The sequence below is a fragment of the Scyliorhinus torazame genome, chromosome 24, assembly GCF_047496885.1.
Source record: "Scyliorhinus torazame isolate Kashiwa2021f chromosome 24, sScyTor2.1, whole genome shotgun sequence".
Classification (NCBI taxonomy): Eukaryota; Metazoa; Chordata; class Chondrichthyes; order Carcharhiniformes; family Scyliorhinidae; genus Scyliorhinus; species Scyliorhinus torazame.
Genome location: NC_092730.1, coordinates 42,326,530 through 42,337,516, shown reverse-complemented (window position 1 = coordinate 42,337,516; position 10,987 = coordinate 42,326,530). Strand labels below are relative to the sequence as shown.

General features: G+C 46.0%; 7 non-coding genes across 7 annotated transcripts; all 7 read left to right on the top strand.

Annotated features, from left to right (window-relative positions):
* The first annotated feature begins 206 nt into the window (after positions 1–206).
* On the top strand, positions 207–289 carry trnal-cag (transfer RNA leucine (anticodon CAG)). Its single transcript has one exon. It is a non-coding gene; the product is annotated as a tRNA-Leu (tRNA).
* A 1,091-nt stretch (positions 290–1,380) lies between these two features.
* On the top strand, positions 1,381–1,452 carry trnam-cau (transfer RNA methionine (anticodon CAU)). Its single transcript has one exon. It is a non-coding gene; the product is annotated as a tRNA-Met (tRNA).
* Positions 1,453–3,209: 1,757 nt separating this feature from the next.
* Positions 3,210–3,281, top strand: trnam-cau (transfer RNA methionine (anticodon CAU)). The gene has a single exon. It is a non-coding gene; the product is annotated as a tRNA-Met (tRNA).
* A 580-nt stretch (positions 3,282–3,861) lies between these two features.
* On the top strand, positions 3,862–3,944 carry trnal-cag (transfer RNA leucine (anticodon CAG)). Its single transcript has one exon. It is a non-coding gene; the product is annotated as a tRNA-Leu (tRNA).
* A 1,742-nt stretch (positions 3,945–5,686) lies between these two features.
* Positions 5,687–5,769, top strand: trnal-cag (transfer RNA leucine (anticodon CAG)). The gene has a single exon. It is a non-coding gene; the product is annotated as a tRNA-Leu (tRNA).
* Positions 5,770–8,091: 2,322 nt separating this feature from the next.
* On the top strand, positions 8,092–8,163 carry trnam-cau (transfer RNA methionine (anticodon CAU)). The gene has a single exon. It is a non-coding gene; the product is annotated as a tRNA-Met (tRNA).
* A 580-nt stretch (positions 8,164–8,743) lies between these two features.
* On the top strand, positions 8,744–8,826 carry trnal-cag (transfer RNA leucine (anticodon CAG)). Its single transcript has one exon. It is a non-coding gene; the product is annotated as a tRNA-Leu (tRNA).
* The last annotated feature ends 2,161 nt before the right edge of the window (positions 8,827–10,987 follow it).

The following is a 10,987-nucleotide window of genomic DNA, read 5'->3' as shown; positions in this document are numbered from 1 at the left end:
TACTAATCTACTGAAAAGAAAAGGCGGATGTGCCGCAGGGTGATAGCGTCATGTTTAATTTTGGGGTGACTGAGAATATAAATAGCAGAGGATGGTTTCGATCCATCGACCTCTGGGTTATGGGCGCAACACGCTGCGTTGCGCCACTCTGCTTTTTAGACCCACTGTGTTCGCAATTGCACGGATATTAGTTGTTGCGTCAACGCGTCAGGATGGCCGAGCGGTCTAAGGCGCCGCGTTCAGGTCGCAGTCTCTTCTGGAGGCGTGGGTTCGAATCCCACTCCTGATATTGTCTTTTACTCCACGAGGTTAAATTTCTCCAGCAAGATTTTCAACCTCAGGAAGATCCAATACCTCCCTTTCAATGGAAAAGCGTTGGTCTCAGTACACGAGATTCCCGCTTAAATACGCACAGCAAGACCCCACGGGCAAAAGCCCAGCTCATGACTCGACAATCTGCTTCGGTGAGTCTGGTTGAGGAATTCATATTGATCCCAAGAGAAGGGTAAAATTCTTCTTCTCTTGTAAATAGTCTGGCAGGTTGGATTGTTCACATCCGTCCAAGAGGGGAAGTTGGGGACTCGGTTTCTATTGTGATTCATTGCTCGATAAAGCTTTATTTCCTTATTGGCCCCCTGTGAGTTATTACTGGATACCGTTATATATCTATATTGCCCCTCTGTGGGGTACGACTGGATAACGTATCCCGAGCAGCTTTGACTAAGGGTCACCTGGACACGAAACGTCAGCTCATTTCTCTCCCTCCAGATGCTGTCAGATCTGCTGAGACTTTAAAGCATTTTCTCTGTGGTTCCCTATGTGTGAGCTTTACAATGTTGTAATGTGTCATGCTGTCTCTTTCATTCTTGGGACTAATGTCGGGATGAGACTGCAAGAAAGTTTCTGATAGCTATTTACTGCAAAGCAAACAGGAACGCGTGTTATGTTTACTTTTGTTGTGAGGGAGAATGCAAATAGCAGAGAATACCCTCGATTCCTCGACCTCGGGCTAATAGCCCTTCACGCTTCCGCTGCGTACTCAGCTCCTTAAACCAGGAGCTACAACAGGACTGCCCTGCGGTAACCACACAATTATTCACTTCCTCATTTTTTTCTTTCAACAAGAACAGACGTTTGAGCACACTGATGCTGGTCAGCACAGTTCAGATAATAAAATTTCGTGCGGAATGGTTGTTCTGTGGAAGGTGATGTGATTTCTTCTGTGACGTTGTTCTGATGGGAAAGTGGGGAGTGACTGGAATTACCTTTATAAAATGAAGTTCGGGGCAGCAGTTTCATCTCTCTGGGAACATTGATCACGCTGTTACAGACTTCCTCAAACTTTGCCTCAAGTCCGACCACAAAAATAACAGAGCACCAAGCAGAGTGGCGCAGCGGAAGCGTGCTGGGCCCATAATCCAGAGGTCGATGGATCGAAACCATCCTCTGCTATTCGTACTCTCAATCACATCAAACGGAAAAAAGTTGCTATTTGTCAGCAGCACATCTGCCTTTTTCTTTATTGGTACCAAAGCTTTGCTTTCAGTCTTATCCACTCTTTGACACCTGTTCTTCAGCTAGCCACAGTACAGTCGAGGTGATTAAGTTGACTTCTCCCAGAACACTCTTCTGCCGCCTCTACTGGATGAACGTTCACCTGATTGGACACTGGAGGGGTTCTTCGGCTACTTGTCTGTGAGAGCAGCACCGGAAGCAGCTGTGGAGAGAGATTACAGTCGCCAGAATGCAACTCTCCAATTAGATACTTCACGTCCTCAGATCTTAGACTTTCAAAACCTTCGTCTGAGGAACAGATAGAGCGGTATATCGGACCTTGCTGATTAGAGGAAACTGATCAATGCAGCAATGAGAAGCTCCTTAACCACCAGCGGTTTGGACAAGGATGGCACTCAGATACAGGACTCTGGCTGGGGTTCAAAAGTAGGGAAAGCATGTCTTGTTTGAAATGTAATAAAGATGAAGACAGACTTTAAGTCGATTTGTGCACGGATCTTAGTTTTTGCGTCAACGCACCAGGGTGGCTGAGCGGTCTCAGGCGCTGTCTCAGTTCAGGTCGCAGTCTCTTCTGGTGGCGTGGGTTCGAATCCCACTCCTGATATTGTCTTTTACTCCACGAGGTTAAATTTCTCCAGCAAGATTTTCAACCTCAGGAAGATCCAATACCTCCCTTTCAATGGAAAAGCGTTGGTCTCAGTACACGAGATTCCCGCTTAAATACGCACAGCAAGACCCCACGGGCAAAAGCCCAGCTCATGACTCGACAATCTGCTTCGGTGAGTCGGGTTGAGGAATTCATATTGATCCCAAGAGAAGGGTAAAATTCTTCTTCTCTTGTAAATAGTCTGGCAGGTTGGATTGTTCACATCCGTCCAAGAGGGGAAGTTGGGGACTCGGATTCTATTGTGATTCATTACTCGATAAAGCTTTATTTCCTTATTGGCCCCCTGTGAGTTATTACTGGATACCGTTATATATCTATATTGCCCCTCTGTGGGGTACGACTGGATAACGTTTCCCGAGCAGCTTTGACTAAGGGTCACCTGGACACGAAACGTCAGCTCATTTCTCTCCCTCCAGATGCTGTCAGATCTGCTGAGACTTTAAAGCATTTTCTCTGTGGTTCCCTATGTGTGAGCTTTACAATGTTGTAATGTGTCATGCTGTCTCTTTCATTCTTGGGACTAATGTCGGGATGAGACTGCAAGAAAGTTTCTGATAGCTATTTACTGCAAAGCAAACAGGAACGCGTGTTATGTTTACTTTTGTTGTGAGGGAGAATGCAAATAGCGGAGAATACCCTCGATTCCTCGACCTCGGGCTAATAGCCCTGCACGCTTCCGCTGCGTACTCATCTCCTTAAACCAGGAGCTACAACATTACTGCCCTGCGGTAACCACACAATTATTCACTTCCTCATTTTTTTCTTTCAACAAGAACAGACTTTTGAGCACATTGATACTGGTCAGCACAGTTCAGATAATTAACTTTCGTGCGGAATGGTTGTTCTGTGGAAGGTGATGTGATTTCTTCTGTGACGTTGTTCTGATGGGAAAGTGGGGAGTGACTGGAATCACCTTTATAAAATGAAGTTCGGGGCAGCAGTTTCATCTCTCTGGGAGCATTGATCACGCTGTTACAGACTTCCTCAAACTTTGCCTCAAGTCCGACCACAAAAAAAAAGACCGCTGAGCAGAGTGGCGCAGTGGGAGCGTGCTGGGCCCATAACCCAAAGGTCGATGGATCGAAACCATCCTCTGCTATTCGTACTCTCAATCACACCAAACGGAAAAAAGTTGCTATTTGTCAGCAGCACATCTGCCTTTTTCTTTATTGGTACCAACGTTTTGCTTTCAGTCTTATCCACTCTTTGACACCTGTTCTTCAGCTAGCCACAGTACAGTCGAGGTGATTAAGTTGACTTCTCCCAGAACACTCTTCTGCCGCCTCTACTGGATGAACGTTCACCTGATTGGACACTGGAGGGGTTCTTCGGCTGCTTGTCTGTGAGAGCAGCACCGGAAGCAGCTGTGGAGAGAGATTGCAGTCGCCAGAATGCAACTCTCCAATTAGATACTTCACGCCCTCAGATCTTAGACTTTCAAAACCTTCGTCTGAGGAACAGGTAGAGCGGTATATCGGACCTTGCTGATTAGAGGAAACTGATCAATGCAGCAATGAGAAGCTCCTTAACCACCAGCGGTTTGGACAAGGATGGCACTCAGATACATGACTCTGGCTGGGGTTCAAAAGTAGGGAAAGCATGTCTTGTTTGAAATGTAATAAAGATGAAGAAAGACTTTAAGTCGATTTGTGCACGGATCTTAGTTTTTGCGTCAACGCATCAGGATGGCCGAGCGGTCTAAGGCGCTGCGTTCAGGTCGCAGTCTCTTCTGGAGGCGTGGGTTCGAATCCCACTCCTGATATTGTCTTTTACTCCACGAGGTTAAATTTCTCCAGCAAGACTTTCAACCTCAGGAAGATCCAATACCTCCCTTTCAATGGAAAAGCGTTGGTCTCAGTACATGCGATTCCCGCTTAAATACGCACAGCAAGACCCCACCGGCAAAAGCCCAGCTCATGACTCGACAATCTGCTTCGGTGAGTCTGGTTGAGGAATACATATTGATCCCAAGAGAAGGGTAAAATTCGTCTTCTCTTGTAAATAGTCTGGCAGGTTGGATTGTTCACATCCGTCCAAGAGGGGAAGTTGGGGACTCGGCTTCTATTGTGATTCATTACTCGATAAAGCTTTATTTCCTTATTGGCCCCCTGTGAGTTATTACTGGATATCGTTATATATCTATATTGCCCCTCTGTGGGGTACGACTGGATAACGGTTCCCGTGCAGCTTTGACTAAGGGTCACCTGGACTCGAAACCTTAGCTCATTTCTCTCCCTCCAGATGCTGTCAGATCTGCTAAGACTTTAAAGCATTTTCTCTGTGGTTCCCTATGTGTGAGCTGTACAATGTTGTAATGTGTCATGCTGTCTCTTTCATTCTTGGGACGAATGCCGGGATGAGACTGCAAGAAAGTTTCTGATAGCTATTTGCTGCAAAGCAAACAGGAACGTGTGTTATGTTTACTTTTGTTGTGAGGGAGAATGCAAATAGCAGAGAATACCCTCGATTCCTCGACCTCGGGCTAATAGCCCTGCACGCTTCCGCTGCGTACTCTGCTCCTTAAACCAGGAGCTACAACATTACTGCCCTGCAGTAACCACACAATTATTCACTTCCTCATTTTTTTCTTTCAACCAGAACAGACGTTTGAGCACACTGATACTGGTCAGCACAGTTCAGATAATTAACTTTCGTGCGGAATGGTTGTTCTGTGGAAGGTGATGTGATTTCTTCTGTGACGTTGTTGTGATGGGAAAGTGGGGAGTGACTGGAATCACCTTTATAAAATGAAGTTCGGGGCAGCAGTTTCATCTCTCTGGGAACATTGATCACGCTGTTACAGACTTCCTCAAACTTTGCCTCAAGTCCGACCACAAAGCAGAAGAGCACCGAGCAGAGTGGCGCAACGGAAGCGTGCTGGGCCCATAACCCAGAGGTCGATGGATCGAAACCATACTCTGCTATTCGTACTCTCAATCACACCAAACGGAAAAAAGTTGCTATTTGTCAGCAGCACATCTGCCTTTTTCTTTATTGGTACCAAAGTTTTGCTTTCAGTCTTATCCACTCTTTGACACCTGTTCTTCAGCTAGCCACAGTACAGTCGAGGTGATTAAGTTGACTTCTCCCAGAACACTCTTCTGCCGCCTCTACTGGATGAACGTTTACCTGATTGGACAGTGGAGGGGTTTTTCGGCTCCTTGTCTGTGAGAGCAGCACCGGAAGCAGCTGTGGAGAGAGATTGCAGTCGCCAGAATGCAACTCTCCAATTAGATACTTCACGCCCTCAGATCTTAGACTTTCAAAACCTTCGTCTGAGGAACAGATAGAGCGGTATATCGGACCTTGCTGATTAGAGGAAACTGATCAATGCAGCAATGAGAAGCTCCTTAACCACCAGCGGTTTGGACAAGGATGGCACTCAGATACAGGACTCTGGCTGGGGTTCAAAAGTAGGGAAAGCATGTCTTGTTTGAAATGCAATAAAGATGAAGACAGACTTTAAGTCGATTTGTGCACGGATCTTAGTTTTTGCGTCAACGCATCAGGATGGCCGAGCGGTCTAAGGCGCTGCGTTCAGGTCGCAGTCTTTTCTGGAGGCGTGGGTTCGAATCCCACTCGTGATATTGTCTTTTACTCCACGAGGTTAAATTTCTCCAGCAAGACTTTCAACCTCAGGAAGATCCAATACCTCCCTTTCAATGGAAAAGCGTTGGTCTCAGTACATGAGATTCCCGCTTAAATACGCACAGCAAGACCCCACCGGCAAAAGCCCAGCTCATGACTCGACAATCTGCTTCGGTGAGTCTGGTTGAGGAATTCATATTGATCCCAAGAGAAGGGTAAAATTCGTCTTCTCTTGTAAATAGTCTGGCAGGTTGGATTGTTCACATCCGTCCAAGAGGGGAAGTTGGGGACTCGGCTTCTATTGTGATTCATTACTCGATAAAGCTTTATTTCCTTATTGGCCCCCTGTGAGTTATTACTGGATACCGTTATATATCTATATTGCCCCTCTGTGGGGTACGACTGGATAACGTTTCCCGTGCAGCTTTGACTAAGGGTCACCTGGACTCGAAACCTTAGCTCATTTCTCTCCCTCCAGATGCTGTCAGATCTGTTGAGACTTTCAAGCATTTTCTCTGTGATTCCCTATGTGTGAGCTTTACAATGTTGTAATATGTCATGCTGTCTCTTTCATTCTTGGGATTAATGCCGGGATGAGACTGCAAGAAAGTTTCTGATAGCTATTTGCTGCAAAGAAAACAGGAACGTGTGTTATGTTTACTTTTGTTGTGAGGGAGAATGCAAATAGCAGAGAATACCCTCGATTCCTCGACCTCGGGCCAATTGCCCTGCACGCTTCCGCTGCGCACTCTGCTCCTTAAACCAGGAGCTACAACATTACTGCCCTGCGGTAACCACACAATTATTCACTTCCGCATTTTTTTCTTTCAACCAGAACAGACGTTTGAGCACACTGATACTGGTCAGCACAGTTCAGATAATTAACTTTCGTGCGGAATGGTTGTTCTGTGGAAGGTGACGTGATTTCTTCTGTGACGTTGTTCTGATGGGAAAGTGGGGAGTGACTGGAATCACCTTTATAAAATGAAGTTCGGGGCAGCAGTTTCATCTCTCTGGGAACATTGATCACGCTGTTACAGACTTCCTCAAACTTTGCCTCAAGTCCGACCACAAAAAAAAAAGAGCACCGAGCAGAGTGGCGCAGCGGAAGAGTGCTGGGCCCATAACCCAGGGGTCGATGGATCGAAATCATCCTCTGCTATTCGTACTCTCAATCACACCAAACGGAAAAAAGTTGCTATTTGTCAGCAGCACATCTGCCTTTTACTTTATTGGTACCAAAGTTTTGCTTTCAGTCTCCAGCAAGACTTTCAACCTCAGGAAGATCCAATACCTCCCTTTCAATGGAAAAGCGTTGGTCTCAGTACATGAGATTCCCGCTTAAATACGCACAGCAAGACCCAACCGGCAAAAGCCCAGCTCATGACTCGACAATCTGCTTCGGTGAGTCTGGTTGAGGAATTCATATTGATCCCAAGAGAAGGGTAAAATTCGTCTTCTCTTGTAAATAGTCTGGCAGGTTGGATTGTTCACATCCGTCCAAGATGGGAAGTTGGGGACTCGGCTTCTATTGTGATTCATTACTCGATAAAGCTTTATTTCCTTATTGGCCCCCTGTGAGTTATTACTGGATACCGTTATATATCTATATTGCCCCTTTGTGGGGTACGACTGGATAACGTTTCCCGTGCAGCTTTGACTAAGGGTCACCTGGACTCGAAACCTTAGCTCATTTCTCTCCCTCCAGATGCTGTCAGATCTGTTGAGACTTTAAAGCATTTTCTCTGTGATTCCCTATGTGTGAGCTTTACAATGTTGTAATATGTCATGCTGTCTCTTTCATTCTTGGGACTAATGCCGGGATGAGACTGCAAGAAAGTTTCTGATAGCTATTTGCTGCAAAGAAAACAGGAACATGTGTTATGTTTACTTTTGTTGTGAGGGAGAATGCAATTAGCAGAGAATACCCTCGATTCCTCGACCTCGGGCCAATTGCCCTGCACGCTTCCGCTGCGCACTCTGCTCCTTAAACCAGGAGCTACAACATTACTGCCCTGCGGTAACCACACAATTATTCACTTCCGCATTTTTTTCTTTCAACCAGAACAGACGTTTGAGCACACTGATACTGGTCAGCACAGTTCAGATAATTAACTTTCGTGCGGAATGGTTGTTCTGTGGAAGGTGATGTGATTTCTTCTGTGACGTTGTTCTGATGGGAAAGTGGGGAGTGACTGGAATCACCTTTATAAAATGAAGTTCGGGGCAGCAGTTTCATCTCTCTGGGAACATTGATCACGCTGTTACAGACTTCCTCAAACTTTGCCTCAAGTCCGACCACAAAAAAAAAAAGAGCACCGAGCAGAGTGGCGCAGCGGAAGCGTGCTGGGCCCATAACCCAGGGGTCGATGGATCGAAACCATCCTCTGCTATTCGTACTCTCAATCACACCAAACGGAAAAAAGTTGCTATTTGTCAGCAGCACATCTGCCTTTTACTTTATTGGTACCAAAGTTTTGCTTTCAGTCTTATCCGCTCTTTGACACCTGTTCTTCAGCTAGCCACAGTACAGTCGAGGTGATTAAGTTGAATTCTCCCAGAACACTCTTCTGCCGCCTCTACTGGATGAACGTTTACCTGATTGGACAGTGGAGGGGTTTTTCGGCTCCTTGTCTGTGAGAGCAGCACCGGAAGCAGCTGTGGAGAGAGATTGCAGTCGCCAGAATGCAACTCTCCAATTAGATACTTCACGCCCTCAGATCTAAGACTTTCAAAACCTTCGTCTGAGGAACAGATAGAGCGGTATATCGGACCTTGCTGATTAGAGGAAACTGATCAATGCAGCAATGAGAAGCTCCTTAACCACCAGCGGTTTGGACAAGGATGGCACTCAGATACAGGACTCTGGCTGGGGTTCAAAAGTAGGGAAAGCATGTCTTGTTTGAAATGCAATAAAGATGAAGATAGACTTTAAGTCGATTTGTGCACGGATCTTAGTTTTGGCGTCAACGCATCAGGATGGCCGAGCGGTCTAAGGCGCTGCGTTCAGGTCGCAGTCTCTTCTGGAGGCGTGGGTTCGAATCCCACTCCTGATATTGTCTTTTACTCCACGAGGTTAAATTTCTCCAGCAAGATTTTCAACCTCAGGAAGATCCAATACCTCCCTTTCAATGGCAAAGCGTTGGTCTCAGTACATGAGATTCCCGCTTAAATACGCAAAGCAAGACCCCACCGGCAAAAGCCCAGCTCATGACTCGACAATCTGCTTCGGTGAGTCTGGTTGAGGAATTCATATTGATCCCAAGAGAAGGGTAAAATTCGTCTTCTCTTGTAAATAGTCTGGCAGGTTGGATTGTTCACATCCGTCCAAGAGGGGAAGTTGGGGACTCGGTTTCTATTGTGATTCATTGCTCGATAAAGCTTTATTTCCTTATTGGCCCCCTGTGAGTTATTACTGGATACCGTTATATATCTATATTGCCCCTCTGTGGGGTACGATTGGATAACGTTTCCCGAGCAGCTTTGACTAAGGGTCACCTGGACACGAAACGTCAGCTCATTTCTCTCCCTCCAGATGCTGTCAGATCTGCTGAGACTTTAAAGCATTTTCTCTGTGGTTCCCTATGTGTGAGCTGTACAATGTTGTAATGTGTCATGCTGTCTCTTTCATTCTTGGGACTAATGCCGGGGTGAGACTGCAAGAAAGTTTCTGATAGCTATTTGCTGCAAAGCAAACAGGAACGTGTGTTATGTTTACTTTTGTTGTGAGGGAGAATGCAAATAGCAGAGAATACCCTCGATTCCTCGACCTCGGGCTAATAGCCCTGCACGCTTCCGCTGCGTACTCTGCTCCTTAAACCAGGAGCTACAACATTACTGCCCTGCAATAACCACACAATTATTCACTTTTTCATTTTTTTCTTTCAACAAGAACAGACGTTTGAGCACACTGATACTGGTCAGCACAGTTCAGATAATTAACTTTCGTGCGGAATGGTTGTTCTGTGGAAGGTGATGTGATTTCTTCTGTGACGTTGTTGTGATGGGAAAGTGGGGAGTGACTGGAATCACCTTTATAAAATGAAGTTCGGGGCAGCAGTTTCATCTCTCTGGGAACATTGATCACGCTGTTACAGACTTCCTCAAACTTTGCCTCAAGTCCGACCACAAAACAAAAGAGCACCGAGCAGAGTGGCGCAACGGAAGCGTGCTGGGCCCATAACCCAGAGGTCGATGAATCGAAACCATCCTCTGCTATTCGTACTCTCAATCACACCAAACGGAAAAAAGTTGCTATTTGTCAGCAGCACATCTGCCTTTTTCTTTATTGGTACCAAAGTTTTGCTTTCAGTCTTATCCACTCTTTGACACCTGTTCTTCAGCTAGCCACAGTACAGTCGAGGTGACTAAGTTGACTTCTCCCAGAACACTCTTCTGCCGCCTCTACTGGATGAACGTTTACCTGATTGGACACTGGAGGGGTTCTTCGGCTACTTGTCTGTGAGAGCAGCACCGGAAGCAGCTGTGGAGAGAGAATGCAGTCGCCAGAATGCAACTCTCCAATTAGATACTTCACGTCCTCAGATCTTAGACTTTCAAAACCTTCGTCTGAGGAACAGATAGAGCGGTATATCGGACCTTGCTGATTAGAGGAAACTGATCAATGCAGCAATGAGAAGCTCCTTAACCACCAGCGGTTTGGACAAGGATGGCACTCAGATACAGGACTCTGGCTGGGGTTCAAAAGTAGGGAAAGCATGTCTTGTTTGAAATGTAAAAAAGATGAAGACAGACTTTAAGTCGATTTGTGCACGGATCTTAGTTTTTGCGTCAACGCATCAGGATGTCCGAGCGGTCTAAGGCGCTGCGTTCAGGTGGTAGTCTCTTCTGGAGGCGTGGGTTCGAATCCCACTCCTGATATTGTCTTTTACTCCACGAGGTTAAATTTCTCCAGCAAGATTCATTGCTCGATAAAACTTTATTTCCTTATTGGCCCCCTGTGAGTTATTACTGGATATCGTTATATATCTATATTTCCCCTCTGTGGGGTACGACTGGATAACGTTTCCCGAGCAGCTTTGACTAAGGGTCACCTGGACACGAAACGTCAGCTCATTTCTCTCCCTCCAGATGCTGTCAGATCTGCTGAGACTTTAAAGCATTTTCTCTGTGGTTCCCTATGTGTGAGCTTTAAAATGTTGTAATGTGTCATGCTGTCTCTTTCATTCTTGGGACTAATGTCGGGATGAGACTGCA